Here is a 26,188-nt window from a genome sequence, read left to right as displayed (position 1 = left end):
GTGGTTTGAGTGCCAGCTTAGCCACAGTCAAATAGAACATCAGGCAAATTTCTAAGGATTTTGATGCCAATCCCTGGTTCCCAGGTGGCATCTCTGGACCTTTCCCTAAAGGGAAGGATGCAAACCTGGCTGGTGTCACCACCTGTTGTTCATAGAGCCCTAACGCCTTGAGTGAACATAGGTGGTAATCAGATAGTGGTTACAGTGGGCCTTGGACAAGACCCAGTGCTGTGCTGGCTACAGGTCTGACCTAGCACAATCCCAGGTTGGGGGTCACAGGGATGCTTGCATCACCACACCCCTAGTTCAAGGTGGCCCAGCACCTTAACAGAGAGTGAGAGACTGTTTGACAGAAAGTAAGGGAAAAGAACAAGTGTTTTTGCCAGTTAATCCAGATAATTATTCTGAATCTTATTCAAGACCTCCAAGGTGGTACCTCTACGAGTCTGCAAAAACCATAGCATTATTAGGATTGGGGCCCAAGCAACTTTGAATACCTGGAAAGCCTTCTCAAGAAGGACAGGCACAAACAAGCCCAGACTGCAAAGATTACAAGAAATACCTAGCTTTTCAATGCCCAGACACTTACTGGTAAGAGTAAGCATACAGAAAAACACAGAATATTATAACACTGTGTTGTGGTGTGTAAATTTATCTTAAGTAGAAAGAGTAAAGGATGAACTGGTCAAAAATAATGACAAGTTGGTCAGGCATGGTGGCTCACACCTATAATTCCAGCATTTTGGGAGGCCAAGGAGGGTGGATCATGAGGTCAGGAGATCGAGATCACCCTGCCCAACATGGTAAAACCGTCTCTACTGAGAATATAAAAATTAGCTGGGTGTGGTGGCATATGCCTGTAGTTTTAGCTGCTTGGGAGGCTGAGGTAGGAAAATCGCTTGAACCTGGGAGACAGAGGTTGCAGTGAGCTGAGATAGTGCCACTACACTCCACACTGGTGACAGGTCATGACTCCATCTCAAAAATAAATAAAACATAAATAAATAACGACAACTTTTCACAACATAGTACAATAAGACATAAAGAGAAACAACACAAAGTTAAAAAGCAGGAGGATAAAGTTGAAGTATAGAACTATTAGTTTTCCTTTTATGTGTTTGTTTTTTGTTTATGCAATCTGTGTTAAGTTGCCATTGGTTTAAAATAATGGGCTATAAGATAGTATTTGCAAACTTCATGGTAACCTCAAATCAAAAAACATAGAAGGACACACAAAAAATAAAAAGCAAGAAATTAAATCATACCACCAGAGAAAATCACCTTAATAAAAAAAGATGGGAAGGAAGAAAAGAAGGGAGAGATGACCATGAAACCATCAGAAAACAAATTACAAAATGGCAGGAGTAAGTTTCTACTTAAATGAAAATATTGAATGTAAATGGACTAAACTCTCCAATAAAAACACATAAGGCTGACTGGGTGAACAATGACCCACAAGAGATATACCTCACCTATGAAGATACACATAGACTGGAAAATAAAGGGATGGGGAAAAGATATTCCATGCCAATGGAAACAAAACAGGAGCAGGATTAGCTACACTTATATCAGCTAAAATAGATCTCAAGACAAAAACTGCAAGAAGAGACAAAGAAAGTCTTCATATAATAATAATGGGGTCAATTCAGCAAGAGAATATAACAATTGTAAATATATATGCACCCACCACTACAGCACCCAGATATAAAAAGCAAATAGTATTAGAGCTAAAGAGAGATATAGATTGCAATACAATAAGAGATGGAGACTTCAACACTGCACTTTCAGTATTGGTCAGAACTCACAGACAAAAACTCAGCAAAGAAACATCAAACTTAATCTGCACCATAGAACAAATTGAACTAATAGATATTTGTAGAACATTTCATCCAACAGCTGCAGAATACACATTCTTCTCCTCAGCACATGGATCATTTTCAAGGACAGACCATATGCTAGGTCACGATACAAGTCCTAAAACATTTTTTTAAATGGCATTATATCAAGCATCTTCTCCGACCACAATGGAATAAAATTATAAATAAAAAAGAAGAATTTTTGGAAACACATGAAATTAAATACAAACACATGGAAATTAAGCGATATGCTCCTGAATGACCAGTGGGTCAATAAAGAAATTTAAAGGGAAATTGAAAATTTTATTCAAACAAATGATAATGGCAATACAACATACCAAAACCTATGGGATATAGCAAAAGCAGTGCTATCAGAGGGAAATTTATAGCTGTAAGTGCCTACATTGAGAAAGAATGAAACATCAATTAAATAACCTAACTACCCATCTTAAAGAAATAGAAAAGCAAGAGCAAACTGAATCCAAAATTAATAGAGAAAATAATAAAGATCAGAAAGAAAGAAATTTGAAATGATGAAAATACAAGAGATCAACAAAACAAAAAAGTCAATCTTTGAAAAGATAAATAAAATTGACAAACTTTTAGAAAGAGTAATGAAAAAAAAAGAGAGAAGACCCAAATAAATAAAATCAGAGATAAAAAAGGACACATTACAACTGATACTGCAGAAATTCAAAGGATCATTAGTGGCTATGATGAGCCACTACATGCCAATAAATTTAAAAATCTAAGGGAAATGGATAAATTCCTAGACATATACAACTTACCAAGGTTGAACTATGAAGAAATTAAAACCTAAACAGACCCATAACAATTAATTAGATTAAAATTGTAATACATCATATCAACAGAATGAAGAATAAAAACCATATATCACTTCAATTGATAATTGAAAAGCATTTGATAAAATTCAAAATCCCTTTATGATAAAAAAAAACCCCTCAACAAAAGTGGCATAGAAGGAAAATACCTCCAAGTAATAAAAGCCATACGTAACAAATCCACAGCCAACGTCATACTCAATGGGGAAAAGTTGAAAGCATTCTCTCAAGACCTGGAATAAGCCAAGGATGCTCATTTTCACCACTTCTATTCAACATAGTACTGAAAGTCCCAGCCAGAGTAATCAGACAAGATAAAGAAATAAAGGGTATCCAAATTGCAAAAGAGGAAGTCAAACTGTTGCTGTTCACTGACAGTATGATCATGTACTTAGAAAACCCTAAAGACTCATCCAAAAAGCTCCTAGATATGATAAATACATTCAGTAAGGCTCCAGAATACAAAATCAATGCACACAAATCAGTAACGCTGCTATACAGCAACAATAACCAAGCTGAGAATCAAATTAAGAGCCCAATCTCTTTTACAACTGCTGCAAAAAACAAAATACTTAGTGTGATGGTTAATACTGTCAACTTGATTGGATTGAAGGATGCAAAGTATTGTTCCTGGATGTGTCTGTGAGGGGGTTATCAAAGGAAATCAACATTTGAGTCAGTGGACTGGGAAAGGCAGATCCACCCTCAATCTGGGCAGGCACAATCTAATCAGCTGCCAGCACAGCCAGAAAAATAACAGGCAGAAGAAGGTGGAGAGATTAGACTGACTTAGCTTCCCAGCCTACATCTTTCTCCTGTGCTAAATTCCTCCTACCCTTAAACATCAGACTCCAAGTTCTTCAGCTTTGGGACTTAGATTGGCTTCCTTGCTCCTCAGCTTGCAGATGCTCTATTGTGGGACTCTGTGATTATGTGAGTTAATATTCCTTAATAAACTCCCCTTTATATGTATATGTATCCTATTAGTTCTATCCCTCTAGAGAGCCCTGACTAATACAGATTTTTGTCCTATGAATGGTTCTAGAGAAACAGAATATTAAGGATGGAGTCCTTTCATTGGTTTTGGGGTTCCCGGAGTTGGCTGCTTAATATGATTAGACCCCAAAATGCTAAGTACTATACTTCTAATAGCATGAAGAACACTGACAGTCCTTGGCACAAGCTTTCTAGAGCATTATGTAAAATAAATTCATTTGACACTCCTGATTGACCACTCATGAGAGGCAAGGAGTTTAGTAACTATATATTATAATACCTTTGACCGTATGTGGAGAGTCAAAGAACATAATGAAGTTGGTTGGTTGCTCCTAAGCTCACTGGACAAAGTGATGAAAGAAAATGATAAACTCAGAGATTCCAATTCCTGGCTTCAGAAGCAGATACTGAGCCTCAAATCTGATAAGATTACCCTGAGTGAGAGTCTTAACTCCAGTAGAGAAAGAGCTGAAACTGTAGGAAATCAGACACAAGTTCTTATCATGCAAGTGGCTTACCTACAATGAAAAGTGCATGCACAGCCTCACCAGATGTCTACTGCCGAAGTAAGGGCATTGATTGGAAAAGAATGGGACCCTGCAACTTGAAATGGGGACATGTGGGAGAACCCTGATGAAGCTGGGGACACTGAGCTTGTAAATTCTGATGAATTATTTATTTTATTTTATTTTTTTCCAGAAGAAACAACTTCCTTATCCCCAGTAGTGACAACATCCCCTCCCCAACCCATGCTTCCATCAGCCTTTCCACCCTTGTCTGAGGAGATAAATCCTTCACTGCCTGAGGCAACAGTGATGGCCTCCCCTAAGGCAGTTGCCAGGCAAGATAATGTTAGTTCTCCTCAGGATCCACCCCCTACCACGTGTTTGCTTCTAAACTTATAACTAGACTAACATCCTGGCAGGCCCTTAGGGGTGAGGTTCAGAGTATGACCCATGAGGAGGTGTGCTACACTCGAAAACAACTGCTTGAGTTTTCTAATTTATATAAGCAGAAATCTGGAGAACAGGCATGGGGATGGATATTAAGGGAGTAGGATAATGGTGGAAAGAACATAGATCCAAAGCACTGGATCAGGCTGAATTTTTTTATTTGGGCCCATAAATCAGGGATTCTGCATTTGATGTTGCAGCCTGGGGAGTTAAAAAGGGTTCTAATAATTTTTGTGCTTGGTTAGCTGAAATACTGATTAAAAGATGGCCAACTGTGAGCAAGCTGAAAATGCCTGATCTCCCTTAGTTTAATGTAGAGGAAGGGATCCAAAGGCTTAAGAAGATTGGGATGGTAGAGTGGATTAGTCACTTTAGACCTACTCATCCCAGCTGGGAGGGTCCAGAAGATATACCCTTGACCAATATTTTGCAAAATAGAATTGTGAGGGGGAGCGCCTCCATCCTTGAAGAGCTCTGTGATTGCTCTTCTCTGTATGCCAGATTTTACAATGGGAATCGCAGTCACTCAACTACAAAATTTAAATGCAATGGGAATGGGAATAATTGGATCCTGAGGTGGCAGGGGCCACTCAGCTGTCAATGGCAATGTGGGTGTAACTACCATAATGAACAGCAGAGGCAAAGCAGCAATCAGAACAGTCTGACTCATGCAGATCTCTGGCATTGGCTAATTAATCATGGTGTTCCTAGAGTTGAAAATGATAGGAAGCCTACTGCATTCTGACTTAATTTATATAAGCCGAAAACTTCCAGGTCAAGTGCACAAAATACTGATTTGAATTACAAAATCAGAGATTCATGGCCCCTCAATCAATTTCCAGACTTAAACCAGTTTACAGACCCAGAACTCCTTGAATAAAGAGGAGGCTGGGTCCCCTTGAGGAAGGACCCCACTACACTGCCAACAATTTATGCTGTTAATCTTTCTCCCATCCTTTTCCATGGATACCTGTGGCCTTTTACCAGGGCAACTGTGTATTGGGGAAAGGGAAATTATCGACATTTCAGGGACTACTGGACACTGTCTCTGAGCTGATGTTGACTTCAGGGGACCCAAAACATCGTTGTGGTCCTTCAGTTAAAGTAGGAGCTTATGGAGTTTTAGCTAAAGTCTGACTTACAGTGGGTCCAGTGGGTCCCTGGACTCATCCTGTGGTCATTTCCCCAGTGCCAGAATACATAATTTGCATAGGCATACTTAGCAGCTGGCAGAACCCCCACATTGGCTCCCAGACTGGTAGTGTGAGGGCTATTATAATGAGGAAGGCCAAATAGGAAGGCCAATTAGAGCTATCTCTATCTAGAAAAATAGTAAATCAAAAACAATATCAAATCCCTGGAGGGATTGCAGAGATTAGTGCCACCATCAGGGACTCAAAAGGTGCACAGATGGTAATTCCTATCACATCCCATTCAACTATCCTATTTGGCCTGTGAAAAAGACAAATGGATCTTGGAAAATGACAGTGGATTATCATAAGTTTAACCAAGTGGTAACTCCAATTGCAGCTGCTGTACCAGATGTGGTTTCATTGCTTGAACAAATTAAAACATCTCCTGGTACCTGGTATGCAGCCATTGATTGGGCAAATGCCTTTTTCTCCATTCCTGTCCATAAGGCCCACCAGTAGCAATTTGCCTTCAGCTGGAAAGGCCAGCAATATACATTTACCATCCTACTTCAGGGATATATCAACTCTCCCGCTTTGTGTCATAGTCTTATTTGGAGAGACCTTGATTGACTTTCCCTTCCACAAGATATCACACTGGTCCATTACATTGATGATATTATGCTGATTAGACCCAGTGAGCAAGAAGTAGCAAACACACTGGGCTTATTGGTAAGACATTTGCATTCCAGAGGATGGCAAATAAATGACTAAAATTCAGGAACTTTCTGCCTCAGTAAGACTTACGGGGGTCCAGTGGTGTGGGGCTTGTTGAGATATTCCTTCTAAGGTGGAGGATAAGTTGCTGCATTTGGCCCCTTCTACAAACAAGAAAGGGGCCTATTTGGGCCTGTTTGGATTTTGGAGGCAACACATTCCTCATTTGAGTGTGCTACTCTGGCCCATTTATCAAGTGACCCAAAAGGGTCTCAGTTTTGAGTGAAGTCCAGAACAGAAGAAAGCTCTACAACACATCCAGGCTGCTGTGCAAGTTGCTCTGTCACTTGGGCCATATGATCCAGCAGATCCAATGGTACTTGAGGCATCAGTGGCAAATAGGGATGTTGTCTGGAGCCTTTGTCAGGCCCCCATAAGTGAATCACAGTGGAGATCTCTAGGATTTTGGAGCAAGGCCCTCACATCTTCTGCAGCTAACTACTCTCCTTCTGAAAGCCAGCTCTTGGTCTGTTAATGGGCTTTGGTCAAAACTGAATGTGTGACTATGGGTCATCAAGTCACCAAGCAACCTAAACTCCCTATCATGAACTAGGTGCTTTCTGACCATCTAGCCATAAAATAGGGTGTCTACAACAGCATTCTATCATCAAATGGAAGTGGTATATACGTGATCAGGCTCGAGCAATTCCTGAAGGCACAAGTAAGTTACATAAGGAAGGGGTTAAAATGCTCATGATATCCACTCCTGCCACCCTGCCTTCTCTTCCACAGCCTGCACCAATGGCCTCATGGGGAGTTCCCTATGATCAGTTGACAAAGGAAGAGAAGACTAAGACCTGGTTCACAGATGGTTCTACACAATATGCAGGCACCACCCGAAAGTGGATAGCTGCAGTGCTACGGCCCCTTTCCAGGACATACCTGAAGGACAGCAGTGAAGAGTAACCTTCCAGTGGGCAGAACTTCAAGCAGTGCACTTGGTTGTGAACTTTTCATGGAAGGAGAAATGGCCAGATGTGCAATTATATACTGATTCATGGGCTGTAGCCAATGCTTTGGCTGGATGGTCAAGGACTTGGAAAAAGCATGATCGGAAAATTGGTGACAAAGAAATTTGGGGAAGAGGCATGCAAATGGACCTCTCTGAGTGATCAAAAACTGTAAAGATATTTGTATCCCATGTAAGTGCTGGCCAACAGATGACCTCAGCAGAGGAGGATTTTAATAATCAAGTGGATAGGATGGCCCATTCTGTGGACACCACTCAGCCTCTTTTCCCAGCCACCTCTGTCATCGCCCAATGGGCCCATGAACAAAGTGGCCATGGCGGAAGGGATAGAGGCTATGCATGGCCTCAGTAACATGGACTTCCACTCACCAAGACTGACCTGGCTATGGCCACTACTGAGTGCCCAATTTGCCAGCAGCAGAGACCAACACTGAGCCCTTGATATGGCATCATTCCTCAGAATGATCAGCCAGATATCTGGTGGCAGGTTGATTATATTGGACTTCTTCCATCATGGAAAGGGCAGTGGTTTGTCCTTACTGGAGTAGACACTTACTCCAGATATGGGTTTGCTATCCTACACGCAATGCTTCTGCCAAGACTACCATCTGTGGACTCACAAATGCCATATCCACTGTCATGGTATTCCACACACCATTGTCTCTGACCAAAGCACTCACTTTACAGCTAAAGAAAGGGCTCATGCTTATGGAATTCACTGGTCTTACCATGTTCCCCATCATCCTGAAACAGCTGGATTGAATGAATGATGGAATGGCCTTTTGAAGTCACAATTACAATGTCAACTAGGTGACAATACTTTGCAGGACTGGGGCAAAGTTCTCCAGAAGGTTGCATATGCTCTGAATCAACATCCAACATTTGGTACTGTTTCTCCAATAGCTGGGATTGACGGGTCCAGGAATCAAGGGGTGGAAGTGGAAGTGGCACAACTTACCATCACCCCTAGTGACCCACTAGAAAAATTTTTACATCCTGTCCTGTGACATTATGTTCTGCTGGCCTAGAGGTCTTAGTTCCAGAGAGGGGAATGCTGCCACCAGAAGACACAACGATTCCATTAAAATAGAAGTTAAGATTGCCACCTGGACATTTTGGGCTTCTCTTATTTTAAAACAAACAGGCTAACAAAGAAGTTACAGTAGTTGGCTGGGGTGATTGACTCAGACTATCAAGATGAAATCAGTCTACTACTGCACAATGGAGATAAGGAAGAGTATTCATGGAATACAAGAGATCCCTTAGGGTGTCTCTTAGTATTACCATGCCCTGTGATTAAGGTCAGTGGAAAACTACAACAGCACAATCCAGGCAGGACTACAAATGGCCCAGGCCTTTTGGGAATGAAGGTTTGGGTCACTACACCAGGAAAAAAACCCATGACCTGCTGAGGTGCTTGCTGAAGGCAAAGGGAATATAGAATGTGTAGTAGAAGGTAGTCATCAATACCAGCTATGACCACGTGACCAGTTGCAGAAATGACAACTGTAATTGTCATGAGTATTTCCTCCTTCTTTGTTAAAAACATGTTTGTACTAAGAAAATATCCTCATATTATTTCCTTTTTCTTTTTCTTTTTCTTTTTTTTTTTTTTTTTTTTTTTTTGAGACAGAGTCTCACTCTGTCCCCAGGCTGGAGTGCAGTGGCACAATCTTGGCTTACTGCAACCTCTGCCTCCTAAAGAACTTATTCATGTAACCAAATACTCTTTCCCAAAAACCTATTGAAATAAAAAATTTAAAAAGTTAAAGTATATTGTTATTTTTAAAAGTGCATCAAAGTAACCAAAACAGCATGGTACTGCCATAAAAACAGACACATAGACCAAATGGAACAGAACAGAGAACCAAAAAACAAATCCACACCCTATAGTGAACTCATTTTTGACAAAGGTACCAAGAAAATGCACTCGAGAAAAGACAGTCTGTGCTGGGAAACTAGATGCTCATATGCAGAGGAATGAAACTAGACCACTCTCACCATATACAAAAATTGAATTAAAATGGATTAAAGACTTAAATCTAAGACATCAAACTATAAAATGACTACAAGAAAACATTGGGGAAACTCTCTGGGACATCAGCCTGGGCAAAAATTTCTTGAGTAATATTCCGCAATCACACCAAAGGAAAAAATGGATATATGGGATCACATCAACTTAAAACCCTCTGCACAGCAAAGCAAACAATCAACAAAGTGAAGAGACAACCCATAGATTGAGAGAAAATATTTACAAACTACCCATCTGACAAGTGGTGAATAACCAGAATGCAGAAGGAGCTCAAACAACACTATAGAAAAAAATCTAATAATCCAATTATAAAATGGGCAAAAGAGTTGAATAGACATTTCTCAAAAGAAGACATACAAATAGCAAACAGGCATATGAAAAGGTGCTCAACATCACTGATTATCAGATAAATGCAAATCGAAACTACAATGAGATATCTTCTTACTACAATGAAAATGGTTTTTATGCAAATGACAGGCAATAAAAAATGCTGGAGAGGATGTGAAAAAAACGGAAACCCTTTTACACTGTTGGTGGGAATGTAAATTAATACAAGCACTATGGAGAACATCCTCAAAAACCTAAAAATAGAGCTACCAAGTGATCCAGAAATCCCACTGCTAGGTATATAACCAAAAAAATGAAAATCAGTATATTGAAGAGATAACTGCACTCCCATGTTTGTTGCAGCACTGTTCACAATAGCCAAGATTTGGAAGCAAACTATGTGTCCATCATCAGATGAATAGATAAAGAAAATGTGGTACATATACACAGTGGAGTATTATTCATCCATAAAAAGAACGAGATCAAGCCATTTGCAACAACGTGGATGAAACTGGATGTCATTATGTTATAAGTGAAATAAGCCAGCCACAGAAGGACAAACATCATATGTTCTTACTTATTTGTGAGACCTAAAAATCAAAGCAAGGCCAGGTATGGTGGCACATGCCTGTAACCTCAGCACTTTTGAAGACTGAGGTTGGAGGATCACTTGAGCCCAGTAATTCAAAATCAACCTGGGTAACAAAGTGAGACCTCATGTCTACAAAAAAAAATTGAAAATGTAGCTGGGCATGGCAGCACATGCCTGTGGTCCCAGCTATTCAGGAGACTGAGGCAGGACGACTGTTTGACCCCAGGAGGACAAGAGTGAAGTGAGTTGTGTTCATACTACTTCACTCCAGCCTGGGCAACACAGCAAGAGCTGCCTCAAAAAGAAAAAACAAAACAAACATTTGAACTCATGGACATAGACAGTAGAAGAATGGTTAACAAAGGCTAGAAAGTTTAGTGGGAGGTGGACATAAGGGGAGATTTTTAATAAGGAGAAAAAATAGTTAGAAAAAATGCATAAAACATAGTATTCGATAGCAGAACAGGGTGACTATGGTCAAAATAATTTAGTTGTACATTTTAAAATAACTAAAAGAGTATAACTGGATTGTTTGTACAAAGAATAAATGCTTAAGGGAATTGCCATTCCATTTTCCATGATGTGATTATTGTACATTGTATGCTTGTATCAAAATATCTCATGCTCCCTATAAATATATACACCTATAATATACCCACAAAAATTAAAAAATAAAAACAACTATGAACAGAGTAAACAGACAACCTACAGGATGGGAGAAAATATCCGCAAACTATGCATCCAACAAAGGTCTAATATCCAGAATCTATAAGGAACTTAAATTAACAAGCAAATAACAAACAACTTCACCAAAAAATGGGCAAAGGGCCAGGCACAGTGGCTCATGCCAGTAATCCTAGCACTTTGGGAAGCCGAGGCAGGTGGATCACTTAAGATCAGGAGTTCAAGACCAGCCTGGCCAACATGTTAAAAACCCCATCTCTACTAAAATTACAAAAAAATAAAAAAGATTAGTTGGAATTTGTGGCTTGTGACTGCAGTCCCAGGTACTCAGGAGTCTGAGGCAGGAGAATTGCTTGAACCCAAGAGGTGGTGGTTGCAGTGAGCCAAGATGGCGCCACTGCACTCTAGCCTGAGTGACAGTCTCAAAAAAAGGAAAAAAAAAAAAAAAAAAGGCAAAGGTCATAACAGACACTTCTCAAAAGAAGATATACATGTGACTAATAAGGATATGAAACAATGCTCAACATCACTAATCATTAGATAAATACAAATCAAAACCACAATGAGATACCATCTCATACCAGTCAGAATAGCTATTACTAAAAAGTCAAAAATAGCAGATACTGGTGAGGTTGCAGAGAAAAGACATTGCTTATATACTGCTAGTGGGAATGTAAATTAGATCAGCCACTGTGGAAAGCAGTTTGGAGATTTCTCAAAGAACTTACCATTCAACCTAGCAAATCCCATTACTGTGTACATAAGCAAAAGAATGTAAGTCGTTCTACTATAAAGACACATGCATGTGTATTTTCATCATGGCACTATTCATGACATGGAATCATCCTAAATGCCCATCAATGATGCACTGGATAAAGAAAATGCAGTATGTATACATCATGGAATACTATGCAACCATAAAAAAGAAAAAGATCACGCCCTTTGCAGCAACATGGATGGAGGTGCAGGCCATGATCCCAAGTGAATTAATACAGAAACAGAAAACCAAATACTGCATGTTTTCACTTATAAGTGGGAGCTTAAAAAGAATGTGAAAAGACAATACCCTCAATGAGAAAATATTTGCAAATCCTATATCTAATTAATTGCATCTAGAATATATAAAGATCTCTCACAACTCAACAATCAAAAAAACAAATAACCAACTAGAAATTGGGCAAAAGATCTGAATAGGTATTTCTCTAAAGAGGATATCGAAATGACCAATAAGCACATGAAAAGAGGCTCAGGAGGAACCAAAAGGTTATGGGGCTTTTGATGGTGTTGAGAATTGGAAAACTCAAATAGTATCAACAAGTACTCACTGGAATGCATAATAAAACAATTTGAGAACAATAGTCATGGGTGGAAATGGGAAAATCGAAGGTCCTAATTCAAAAGTTAGAGGGAGGGACTACAAATAGTTTGGACTATGCTAAACCTGTCTTAGCCCTAATAACTTTTCAACTAACAAATGTCTTCTTGTAGCAAAAAGCCCTATACTGAGGAGGAACTATTAGGAAGGGAGTCCAAACAAAGCAAAAAAGCGGGGATGGGGGACAATTAAACAAAGGAAAAAGGTCCGAGTAAAAGGGGTAAAGGGTATCACAAAGTAAGATATTAAAAACGATATTTTTATCATTTCATGACAATAGTTGAACAGAAATCTATAGAGAAACAAAGATAGGAAAATTATCCTGGTCTGTTTCTTCTAAAAACATGGGGAAGCACTTTTCATAAAACATGATCATAAGGAAACAATTATGAGCAAATCTGATACAAAAATTTTTTAAAGGAGGGGAAAAATAATTACACTAAAGGAAATAAATACACACAAAAAAAGAACATTCCACAAATTGCTACATAATATTTGAAAACAACTTAAACAATTTTAGAAAATAATAAAAAGCTATGCAAGAATACACAAATCAGAATTAGAGAGACTCAGTAATGACATGATTGGAGAAAAAAATCAGACTGAGAAAACTCAGTAAAATATTAGAAATAAAAGCAAAATAGTTTTTTCAGAAGTAAACACTAAACCAGAAGGCATACAACAGCAAATAAACACCATGGATAATGTCTAAAAACAAACAGAAGACAGAAACAAGAGAAAAAAGTACAATTCTTTTTAAAAATGAGCTAGATAGGATTTAGAAGTGTTAGCTACAAAAAAAAAGCAAAGGATATCTAATACAAATATAATTGGAGTCATTGAAGAGAAATCTGAAATAATAAAACAGAAGAAATACTAAAATCTATAATTTAAGAAAACTTTCCAGGAAAATAAACTTTAAAAATACTTGTAAATAAACTACCACTTGTTAAGAAAATAAAATTACATTATCATTCAACATCTTTAAAATGAGAATATAATAGCATAGAAAAAAACATATAACTATGGAAAGAAAGTCAAAATCAGGGCTAATTATATAAAGGGGCATTATTTCAAGTTATTTGAAACTTCTCACCTGAACACCAGGAGCCAGAAGATACTGGAATAAAATAAAAGTATTTAAAAATCAATTCAACAGAGGACTTATATTACCAGTATGCAGAACTGGTCATTTGAACCAACCATACCATTGAAGATACTTTAAAATGCGAAGGTATCCAATGACTAATAAAGTCATGGAGAATTAACAGGTAGAGATTCTGAAAAAGATCACAAATTCAAAAGGCAAAGTAACTTTCTACCCACTTTGGACCTGGGTTGTTTCTATATAAGAGGTAAGGAGTCAGGATGGCTGAGTAGTCTAAGGTACCAGACTCAAGACAAGAAGAGAATTCTAAAAACAGTAAAAGAAAAGTGACAAGTCACATATAAGAAAATTCCCATTAGACTAACAGCAGATTTCTCAGAGAAACTTTACAGACTAGGATAGAATGAGATGATATATCCAAAGTGCTGAAATTTTTTTAAACTATCAGCCAGAAATACTATACCCAGCAAAGCTATACTTCAGAAACAATGGAGAAATAAAGTATTTCCCAAACAAGCAAAAACTGAGGAAGTACATCAACACTAGACAAGTCCCACAAGAAATACTTAAAGGAGTCATACACCTGTTTAGGGTTTTTTTGTTTTTGTGAAGAACAGGGTCTTGCTATGTTGCCCAGGCTGGTCTTGAACTCCTGGGCTCAAGCAGACTTCCTGCCTCTGCCTCCTTAAGTGCTGGAATTACAGGCATGAGCCACTGTGCCCAGCCAAGAGTCCTATAAGAGTCATCTGAAGGCTTAATGAATGGTATCTACCACCATGAAAATGCATGAAAGTATAACACTCACTGGTAGAGCAAATACACAAAGAAAGAGAAAGGAATTAAAAGTTATCACTAAAAAACACCACTAAATTATAAAGGTAAACAATAAAAGAGGAACAAAGGATATACAACATAATCAGAAAACAGTTAACAAAATAACAGGAGTAACCCATCACCTATCAAGAACAACCTTGAATGTAAACAGGCTAAACACCCCAATTAAAATAAATAGGATGAATGAATACAAAAAACAAGACTCAAGGATATTCTGGCTACAAGAAACTCATGTTATCTGTCAAGACACATAGACTGGACTTGAAGAAACAGAAAAAAATATTCCACACAAATAGAAACAAAAAGCATGTGGAAATTTCTATACATATATCAGACAAAATAGGCTTTATGTTAAAAAAAAAAAAACTTAAAAAGAGACAAAGAAGGTCATTAAATGATGATAAAGAGATCAATTTAGCAAGAGAATAAATATATGATTGTAAACATATATGCATTCAGGACTGGGGCACCCAGATATATAAACCAAATTTTATTAGTGCTAAAGAGAGAGATTGACCCCAATACAATACTTGTTAGGTACTTCAACATCCCACTTCTGGCATTGAACAGATAATGCAGACAGGAAATCAACAAAGAAACATTGGACTTAATCTGCACTATAGATCAAATGTACCTACCATTTTCAGAACATTTCATCCAACAGCTTCAGAATGCACATTCTTCTCATTACCACATGAAACATTCCCCAGGATAGACAATATTTTAGTCCACAAAATAAGCCTCAACAGGTTTAAACAATCAAAATTATATCAAATATATTCTCAGACCACAGTGGAGTAAAAGTAGAAATCAATAACAAGAAGAACTTGGAAACTGTACAAACGCATGGAAATTAAACAACAAGCTCCTGAATAACTATTGGATCAATGAAGAAATTAAGGAGGAAATCTTAAAAAAATTCTTGAAAGAAATGAAAATGTAAGTATAACATGCCAAAACCTATGGGATACAGCAAAAGCAGTACTCACAGGGAATTTTATGGCAATAAATGCCTACATCAAAAAAGTAAAAAAGATTTCAAATAAACAACCTAATGATGCACCTCAAGGAGCCAGAAAATCAAGAATACACCAAACCAAAAATTAGTAAAAGGAATGAAATAATAAAGATCACAGCAGAACTAAATTAAGTAGAGACTAAAATCAAAACTAAAAGGATCAATGAAACAAAAAGTTGGTTTTTGAAAAGATAAACAAAATCAATAAACTGCTAGGTAGACTAACCAAGAAAAAAAAGGAGAGAAGACTCAAATGAACCCAGAAACAAAGAAGGAGACGTTACACTGATACCACAAAAGTTCGAAGGATCATTACAAACTATTACAAACAACTACACAGTAACAGTTGGCAAGCATAGAGGAAATGTATAAATTCCTAGACACGGTCGGGTGCGGTGCCTTATGCCTATAATCCCAGCACTTTGGGAGCCTGGGCAGGCAGATCACCTGAGGTCAGGAGTTCAAGACAAGCCTGGCCAACACGGAGAAACTCTGTCTCTAGTAAAAATACAAAATTAGCTGGGTGTGGTGGCACACACCTGTAATCCCAGCTACTCTGGAGGCTGAGGCAGGGGAATCACTTGAAACTGGGGGGCAGAGGTTGCAGTGAGCCGAGATCGTGCCATTGCACTCCACCCTGGGAAATAAGAGTGAAACTCCATCTCAAAAAAAATTTTTTTAGACATGAAGAAGTCACCAAGATTGAACCAGGAAGAAACAGAAATCCTGCACAGACCAATAATGAGTATTAAGATTGAATTAGTAATAAAAAGTCTCCCACAAAGAAAAGCCTAGTACTAGATGGCTGTACTGCTGAATTACACCAACCAGTTAAAGAACCAACACCCATTCTTCTCAAACTATTTCAAAAAATTAAAGAGGAAGGAATTCACCCTAACTTATTTTATGAGGCCAGCATTACACCGATACCAAAACCAGACAAGGACACAACAAAAAAAGAAAACTGCATGCCAATATCCCTGATGAACATAAATGCAAAAATCCTCAACAAAATGTTAGCAAACCAAATCCAACAGCACATCGAAAAGATAGTACACTAAGATAAAGTGGGACTTATCCCAGGGATGCAAAGACGGTTCAACATACAGAAATCAAAAGTGCAACACATCATAGCAGCATAATGAAGGAAACAAACCATATGATCATCTCAATAGATGCAGAAAAAGCATTTTATAAAATTCAACTATTCTATTATCAGAAATAAATGCAAAATAATGTTTCTGTTTGTCCTTCATGATAAAACTGTCAATAAATTAGGCATAGAAGAAACATACCTCAACATAATAAAGGCCATATGATAAATCCACAGCTAACATTATATTGAATGGGAAGAAGCTGAACACCTTTTCTCTGAAAACTGAAAGTAGACAAGGATGCCCGCTTTCACCACTTTTATTCAACATAGTTCCAGAAGTCCTAGGCAGAGCAATTAAGCAAGAGAAAAAATAAAAGGAATTCAAATTGGAAAAAAAGAAGTCAAATTGTTCATCCTTACAGACAACATGTTCTTGTATATAGAAAAAGACTCCATCAAAAAACTATTAGAACTGATAAGTGAATTCAGTAAAGTTTCAGGGCTGGGCATGGTGGCCCACACCTTTAATCTGAGCACTTTGAGAAGCCAAGGTGGGTAGATCACTTGCACTCAGGAGTTCAAGACCAGCTTGGGCAACTTGGCAGAACTCTGTCTCTACTAAAAATACAAAAAACTTTGCCAGGCATGGTGGTGCATGCCTGTAGTCCTAGCTACTCATGAAGCTAAGGTGGGAGAATCAGTTGAACCTGGGAAGTCAAGGCTACAGTGAGCCATGATCATGCTACTGCACTCCAGTCTGGGTGACAGGAGTGAAACCCTGCTTCAAAAAGAGAACAACAGCTTCAGAATACAAAATAAACATAAAAAGATGAGTAATGTTTTTATATATCAATAATGAACTAGTGAAAATATATTAAGAAAACAATCCCATTTACAATGGCTACTAAAAATAAAATATTTGGGAATAAATTTAACCAAGGAGGTGAAAGGTTTCTACAATGAAGACAACAAAACACTGATGAAATAAATTGAAGGAGACAGAATAAAAAAAAAAGATATCTCATGCTCATGAATTGGAAGACTTAATATTGTTAAAATGATCATACTATCCAAAGCAATTTACATATTCAATACAATACTCCTGGTATAAAAATACCAGTAGCATTATTCACAGAAGTAGAGAAAACCATTCTAAAATTCATATGGAACCACAAAAGATCCTGAATAACCAAAGCAATACTGAGCAAAAAGAACAAACCTGGAGGCATTACACTACCTGACTTCAAAATATACTATAAAGTTTTAGTAACCAAAGCAGCATAATGTTGGTATAAAAACAGACACATAGACCAATGAAACAGAATAAAAATAAAAAAGTAAATCCACGTATTTATAGCCAACTGATTTTCAACAAAGGTGCCAAGAATACACAATGGGGAGAGGACAGTCTTTTCAAAAAGCAGGGCTTGGGAAACTGAATATTCATATTCAGAAAAATGAAACTAGACCCCTAACTCTCATCATATACAAAAATCAATGCAAAATAAAGACTTAAATGTAAGACAAAAACCATAAAACCACTAGAAGAAAATGAAGGAGAAACACTTCAGGACATTGGTCTAGGCACAGATTTTATGGCCAAGACTTCAAAAGCACAGGCAACTAAAACAAAAAACAAATGAGATTCTATTAAACTAAAAAGCTTTTGCACAGCAAAGGAAACAATTAAGAGTGAAGGAAAAACCTGTAAAATGGCAGAAAATATTTGTAAAGTATTCATACAACAAGGGACTAGCACAGAATACCCAAGGAATGCAACTCAACAGCAAAACAGCAATGACCACAACAACAATAATAGTAATCCGATTAAAAACTAGGCAAAGGAACTAAACATTCCACAAAAGAAGACATACAGATGACCAAGAGGAGTACGAAAATATGTTCAACATTGCCAGTCATCAGAGAAATGCAAATCAAACCACAAAGAGATATCATCTCACTGCAGTTAAAATGGCTATTAGTAAAAAGCAAAAAGTAACAAATGCTGGTAAGGATGCAGAGAAAAGAAAACTCATAAAGGCTGTCGGTGGGAATGTAAATTAGTACTGTTACTATGGAAAACAGTATGGAAGTTCCTCAAAAAACTACAAAGAGAATTACCATATCATCCAGCAATTCCACTATTGGGCATTTATTCAAAGAAAAGGAAATCAGTATGTCAAAGTGATCCTGTTACCCCCCATGCTTACTGCAGCACTATTCACAATGGCTACTATGTGGAATCAACCTTAATATCCATCAACAGATGAGTGGATAAAGAAAATGTGTATATGCACAATGGAATATTATCCAGCCATAAAAAAGAATGAAATCCTGTCATTCATGGCAGTATGGCTGAGCCTGGAGAACATATGTTAAGTGAAATAAGTCAGGCATAGAAAGATAAATACATTTTCTCACTTATATGGGAGCTACCAAATTTTATTGAGCTCATGGGAGTAGTATTGTGGTTATTAGAGGCTGGAAAGGTTGGGGGGAAAGGAGGATGGGGAAAGGTTGGTTAATGGATACAAAAGTATAGCAAGATAGGAGGAATGAGTTGTGGTGTTCTGTAGCACTGTAGGATGACTATGGTTAACTATAATTTCTTGTATATTTTCAAAAAGCTAAAAGAGTGGATTTTAAATGTTCACCATACAAAAATGATAAATGTTTGAGATTATGGATATGCTAATTACCCTGATTTGATTATTATACATTGTATACATGTACCAAATATCACTGTGTATCCTATAAATACGTACAATTATTATGTACCAACTGGAAGTATAAGGAAAAAAATAGATGAATAAATATTGATATACTTTTGACAATCTCCAAGGGCCAGAGAAACAAAAGTCAGAATCCTGAGTCTATAAGTCATGGGGAAGCTTCTTAAACAATCTCTCATGTTTGGCTAGGAAATTGAATAACTATACTTAAAGAACACATGTAAATTTTAGATAATGAGGTTTTATCTAAAATTACCGTAAGTTTGAAATAGATTGAGGTTACCCATGATTACTATTGCCCCAAGATGCCTGGCAAAGGCCGATTAAAATCCATTCCAGAGAAAGAAAGTGTTATAAGCCCCAAATTATTTCCAGGCAGAAGTATTTAATACAACTTCCAGCATAAAAGCAAAGAACCAGGTTTATGAGGAAACAAAACACCATGAATATACAATTTTAAGGCACACCACAAAAATAGACCCATGGGGATCACAGTTATTGGACATATCAGAAACAGACGCTAAAACCATGAGCTTATTGTGTTCAGGATATAAATGCCAAGCTCGAAAGTTTCAAGAGGAAACAAGAAATTATACAAAGTAACAATAAATTTGAAAAAGAACAAATAGAAGTATTTTAGACTATTTGTGCTGCTATAACAGAATGCTACAGAGTAATTTATAAGAACAGAAACTTATTTCTCACAATTCTGGAAGCTGGGGGAAGTCCAGGATCAAGGCACCAGCATCTGGTGAAGGTCTTCTTGCTGCATCGTCACATGACAGAAGGCAAAAGCATAAGAGAGGGACAGGCTCCTTCCACCAAGTTCTTTTACAATGCCATTAATTGATTCATGAGGGCAAATCCCTCATGATCTAAATATCTCCCAAAATTTCCCACCTCCCAACACTGTTGTATAAAGGATTAAATTTTCAACACACAAATTTGGGTGGACAAATTCAGACAACAGCAAGAAGAGAGAATTACTAACTTTTAAGATGGGTGAATTATCTGCAATAAAGCCCAAAGAGCAAAAGGTGTTAAAAGGTAGAAATAGATGGGATAGAGTAATAATGTTAAAGTATGTTTAATTAGAGTACTAAAATAATACTATAGAAATACAATGGAGCAGAAGCAACTTTGGAGAACATTATGGCTGAGGATGTCCTCAGAATGATGTAAAGACATTAATTCACAAATTCAAAAATCTTATACACTGGACTTTGGGGACTCGAGGACAACAGTGTGGGGGGGCAAGGGATAAAAGATTGCAAATATGGTACAATGTATACTGCTCAGGTGATAGGTGCACCTAAATCTCACAAATTACCACTAAAGAATGTACTCATGTAATCAAATACCACCTGTACCCCAATAACTTATGGAAACATAAAAATTAAAATTTTTTAAACAAAAAAAAAAATCTGAACAGTGTTTGAGAGAGACTGGCAAAACGAAAAATCTAAATTCTAATGAATCCAGAACAGGATGATTACAAAGGTGTCATAGTAAAACTGCAAAATATCAGACACAAAGAAAATCTTAAAAGCAGCTAAAGGAAAAGAAATTGAATACCTTTAAAGGAATGACAGTTAGATTGACAGTTAAGTTCTTAGCAGCAACAATGGAAGCCAGTAGACACTGGAATAATATTTACTATGTGCTGTGAGAAAAATGTCAATCTAAGATTATATCCTTAGAAAAAATGTTTTTCAATAATTATATAAAGACATTTTCAGAAAAACAAAACCTGAAATTGTTCCTCACCAGCAGCTTTGGACTAAAGGAAACTCTCAAAGTATTCTAACATGGAAAGACAATAATCCCTGATGAAAGGTCAGAGGTGCAAGAAGTAAGGAAGAGGAACAAAATTAGAAAATATGTAAGTACATTTAAAACAATGTTGATTGTAAAAAATAATACTAATATTTTATGGGGTTTTAAAATATCTTTAAAGCATGACAAAAATAGTATATAAGTCAAGAAGGATTAAAATGATTTAAAAAGGGAAGGTCCCTGCATTGCCCAGAAGGAGAAGGGGTTTCAATTAACTTTTGATTTCTGTGTATTAAGGATACATGCTTAACTTTGTAGGGTTGCTAGCTATTTGAAAAAGGGCTTCCAAATAATACAAAAGGAAATGGGACAATAAAAAGTACTCAGTCATTTCAAAAGAAGATCAAAAAGGAAGGAAATAGAGTCACAGAAATAGTGAGACAAAAATAATACACAAAAAATTGAAAGATTTGTGCCTAAAGAAATCACTTGGTACTGTAAATATAAATGAAATAAATACACAAGTTAAAATTTAAAGATTACCTAAGAAAGAGTACTTGTTCAAGTTATCCATTGCTATACAGTAAACCATTCCAACTACCTAATATCTCAAAACAACTTACTATTACCTCTCTTGGTTCTTACTCGGCTGGGTGGTTCTTGTTTGCAATCAGGTGCAGTAGTGTACTGGTTAATGCTTAACAACTAGCTCTCTGGGGAAAAAAAGGAGAAATAAAACACTCTGTTTTGTAGCATTTGCCTATTTCCGTGGCAGAAACACTCTTATTTCCGTGGCAGAAACACTCCTACCATGGCCAATTTCAAGCTACCAAACTGACATCATTGAATACAGAGTTGGGAATAAATTTGCATAATTAGCTCTCATAAGCCAGTACAAGAGCCAGCTCCAGCACATTACAGTCATTTGAAGCCTTCTACATTTTTCTGGCACCAAAACTTGGAAAGCTAAGAAAGCTGGAGACCGGTTAATAATTTTTCTATCCATTTGGCTTCTTACAAGTCCAGCCTGAGCTTTTCACAGTGTAACAATCTCAAGGTAGTCAGAATTCTTACATGGTAACAGACTTCCCCCAAAACAAATATTCTCAGAGACCAAAGCAGACTGTCAGACTTCTTATGATCTGACTTCACAAATCACAGAATGTTACTTCCAACATTAAGACTAGTCAAAGTCCAAGGAAAGAAAAAAATTAGACTCTGCTACTCAATGAGACAGTAGCAAAGAATTTGTGGGCATCTTTAATATGCCCACTTTACTAAAAAGTTTAAAATGAAAGGTTGGAAAGAGGACATCTCCTACAAACACAAATAAAAAGAAGGGAAATGAATCAGCATAATTAATATAAAAAGTACTTCAAAGCAAAAACAAAAATCAGAAAACAGAATTCTGAAGTAAATTCATAAGAGTGAAATGTTTAATTTACTAAAAAGATATACTAATTCTAAATTTGTATGCACCTAATAATACAACTTCAAAATAAATAAAGCAGAAACTGAATTCTAATATCTAAACAAATATACATTTATGGTAGAAAATTTTAACACATCTATGTCAATAATTGATAGATTAGACAGCTTTTTATAATGGTTTCAGTATAGGTTTTAATAACATTACTAAGCAAGTTAACCCTGCACCCAGTAATGCATCATACACAATTGTATTCAAGCACACATAGAATGTCCACAAGAACCAACTGTATGTTATGCCACCAAGCAAGTTCCCACAAATTAGAAAGATTGAGATTGCATATCCTCCAAGCACACTGAATTTTAATTTTTTAAAAAAAGGTAATTGGAACATAGTTATATGCTTAAAAGTTAATAAACATACCAATGGGTCAAATTTTTTAAAAATATGACAAATTATAAATACTTAGAAGCGAAGGATAGCGGAAATGCTACATGTAAATACTGATGGGATGCAATGAAAACATTATATAGAAATGGATTACTTTAATGCGTATAGTAGAAAAGAAGAGCTAAAGAGTAATGACCTAAGCATTCATTTCAAGAGGTTATAGAAAGATGCTAAAATAAACAAAAGAAAGTTGGCCAGGCATGGCAGCTCACTCCTGTAATCCAACACTTTGGGAGGCCAAGGCAGGCGATTACTTGAAGCCAACAGTTTGAGATCAGCCTGGGCAACATGGAAAAACCCCGTTTCTACTAAAAATACAAAAATTAGCCAGATGTGATGATGTGAGCCTGTAGTCCTAGCTACTTGGGAGGCTGAGGCAGGAGAATAGCTTGAATTTCAGAGGCGGAGGTTGCAGTGAGCTGGAGGTTGCACCACTACACTCCAGACTGGGGTAGACACACCAAAAACTCTGTCTCAAAAACAAAAAAGGAAAAGAAAAAGAAAATAAAGTCAATGAGAGAAATAAAACTGAGAGCAGAAATTAACTTTTCTCCTCTTGTGTAATGCAAAAATCTTAAAAATGTTAACTCATTTCAATTCCTCTTGAGTCATATGCTATTTTGTCACATTTTAAACACCATAAGAGATTATTATTTTGTTTACACAATTAATATTCTTTTAAATAAACATACAAAAACAGGTTCAACAAAGCTAAAAAGTGGATTCTTTAAAAGAACTGATAATATGACAACCTCTTGTGCCATTTATTGAGAAAAAGAGACAAAAATAATATCAAGAATAGAAAATATCACTACAGATTCTGCAGAAAGTGTGAGCATATAACTGAGAATTTTGATTAAGAATACCTGAAAAAATATTATTTACATAACTGACTCAAGAGTAAATTAAACTCTCAACGGTCCTTTTACTATTAAAATTAAGTCAGTAATCAGAAATATTACCACCAATCAAAATCCTGATGCAGATAACTTCAACAGTGAGTTCTCCAATCAAATAAGAATTAATTCAAAAATTATACAAACTTTTACAGAAAATAGAAAATTGTAAGTTTTCAAAGATCATTCTTCTTAAGTATTCAAGTTATGCTAGATTCTTATTTATAACTTGAATACTTAACAAAGAAGAAATTAGGAAGAAAAACAAGGACATATCAGTATCACCTGGAATAAAGATGCAAAAATCTTTTTGAAAATTTAACAAAGTAAGTAGTATATAAAAAGGATTATAAACTATAATCAAATTATATTTATCCAAGCAATGAGGTTAATTTGCCATAAGAAAATCATAAATCATAAATTGAACACATTAACATTGCCAAAGAAAAATTTTATACCTCCCTCAAAAGATGCAGATAAAATATTGGATAACATTCAACCTCAATTCTAATGTTTTCATTTTTAATTTCTGTTTTGAGACATGATCTCACTCTGTCACCCAGGCTGGAGTGCAGTGATGTGATCATAGCTCACTGCAGCCTCAAACTCCCCAGATCAAGCTATCCTTTTGAAATCAAAAAGAGTGGGTAGAATAATTCCTAGAGCTCTCAAAGGGCTGGGAATATTTCACATTCCTACCAAGCCAAGAAGAGAGACCTCTTAATGCACAGGGCATTAGGTCGTGTCCTCAGGAGAGTATTGCTGTAATAAAAGGTCAAATTCATCCTAAACTAAAAGCTGTTCTGTATGGGCACTAACAAATCTTAAAATGAAACCTTTAAAGGAATAAATTGATACATAGCAACTTAATTTCATGTCAGAACTAACTCCAAGACACTTTAAAGCAGTTTTTCAACAGCAGCACTACTGACATATTGAGCTGACTAATTTCTTATTGTTGGGGGGCTGTCCTGTGCACTGTAGGATGTTTGGCAGCAATTGGATGGTGTTTAGCAGCATCTCAGAGCTCCATCATTAGATGCCAGTAGCAATTTCCTAGCTCTAACAACCAAAAATGTATGCAGGCATTGCCAAATTATCCCCTGGGTGCAGGTAGAGGGGACAAAACTGTTTCTTACTGAAAACCACTGCTTTAAAGAAACACACACACATATGCACATACACACACACAATCCAGCATTTGACAATGTAAAATTCACAATGTCCAGCATTTTATCAAAGATGACTAGTCATGCAAAACAGCAAAAAGATACGTCCATTCAAGAAGATAGATCAATAAAAAGAAGCAAACTAAGAACAAAAGTGTTAAAATTATCAGACAAGAAACTCAAAACATCTATTAGACATATACTAATATGCTCAAGCATATAGATAAAAAGATGAATATTCTCTGGAGATATGTAAAGTAAATTTTAAAAGAGACAAAAAAATTTATACAGATCAGAAATAAATATGATCTCTGAAATGAAAAATCAACTGTTTAGGATTAAAGATATGATACTGCAAAAGCAAAGATTAGTGAACTTGAAAAATGTGTCAATAAAAGATATTCAAAATGAGGCACAGAGAAAGAAAAAATGAACAAAAATGAAGAACGCTTCATTGACCTGTGGGACAGTATCAAACACTCTAACGTGTGTATCTGGTGTCCCAGAAGGATGGAAGGGATGAAAAAATTATTAAAAGAAATATGGCTTATTTTTTTCCTGAATTTGATAAAAATCATAAATCCACATAATAATAAACTTCATTGCTAAATGTCTAATGTATAGGACATGCCTGGCACATAGAGAACACTCAATAAGTATTTATTAAATGCATTTAATTAATTAATGTTCAATGTAGGATTTGGGAAGACCTTTCTAACTAAATATACAGACCTTAAAATCCATAAAAGGAAAAAGATATATTTTAATTCATACATTTGTAAAGCATTTATATATGACAAAATATAGTACAAACAAATGAATGGACATAACACAGGAGGAAAACATATTTGTGATGCAGATAATAGATAAACACAACACAGCACATGTACACCTATGTAACAAACCTGCACATTCTCCACATGTATCCCAGAACGTGAAGTATAATTAAACAAATAAATAATTTAAAAAATTCATCTATAGAGATACTTTTATTTATATATTTATTTCTGAAGTAAAAGTAACAAAATTAGAGAAATGGAGAAATTACTGGTTGTCAGTACAGAGAAAAGCAGGTGTGGCTATAAAAAGGTGATTAGCAGGAATCTGGTTGTTATGGAACTATGTTACATCTTTACTGTCTCAATG

General features: G+C 36.5%; 2 protein-coding genes across 10 annotated transcripts in view; both read right to left on the bottom strand.

The window, feature by feature from the left end:
* Positions 1-26,188, bottom strand: part of LOC116531589 (protocadherin alpha-2-like) — a 167,406-nt gene that overhangs the window by 68,813 nt on the left and 72,405 nt on the right.
* Positions 1-26,188, bottom strand: part of LOC116531585 (protocadherin alpha-C2) — a 191,498-nt gene that overhangs the window by 99,036 nt on the left and 66,274 nt on the right. The window lies entirely within an intron of this gene.

Source organism: Sapajus apella, unplaced genomic scaffold, assembly GCF_009761245.1.
Source record: "Sapajus apella isolate SASKATOON/1434 unplaced genomic scaffold, GSC_monkey_1.0 scaffold71, whole genome shotgun sequence".
In the NCBI taxonomy this organism is placed as follows: Eukaryota; Metazoa; Chordata; class Mammalia; order Primates; family Cebidae; genus Sapajus; species Sapajus apella.
Note: the sequence above shows the minus strand (reverse complement) of the source record. Positions and strands in the feature narration are given on the sequence as shown.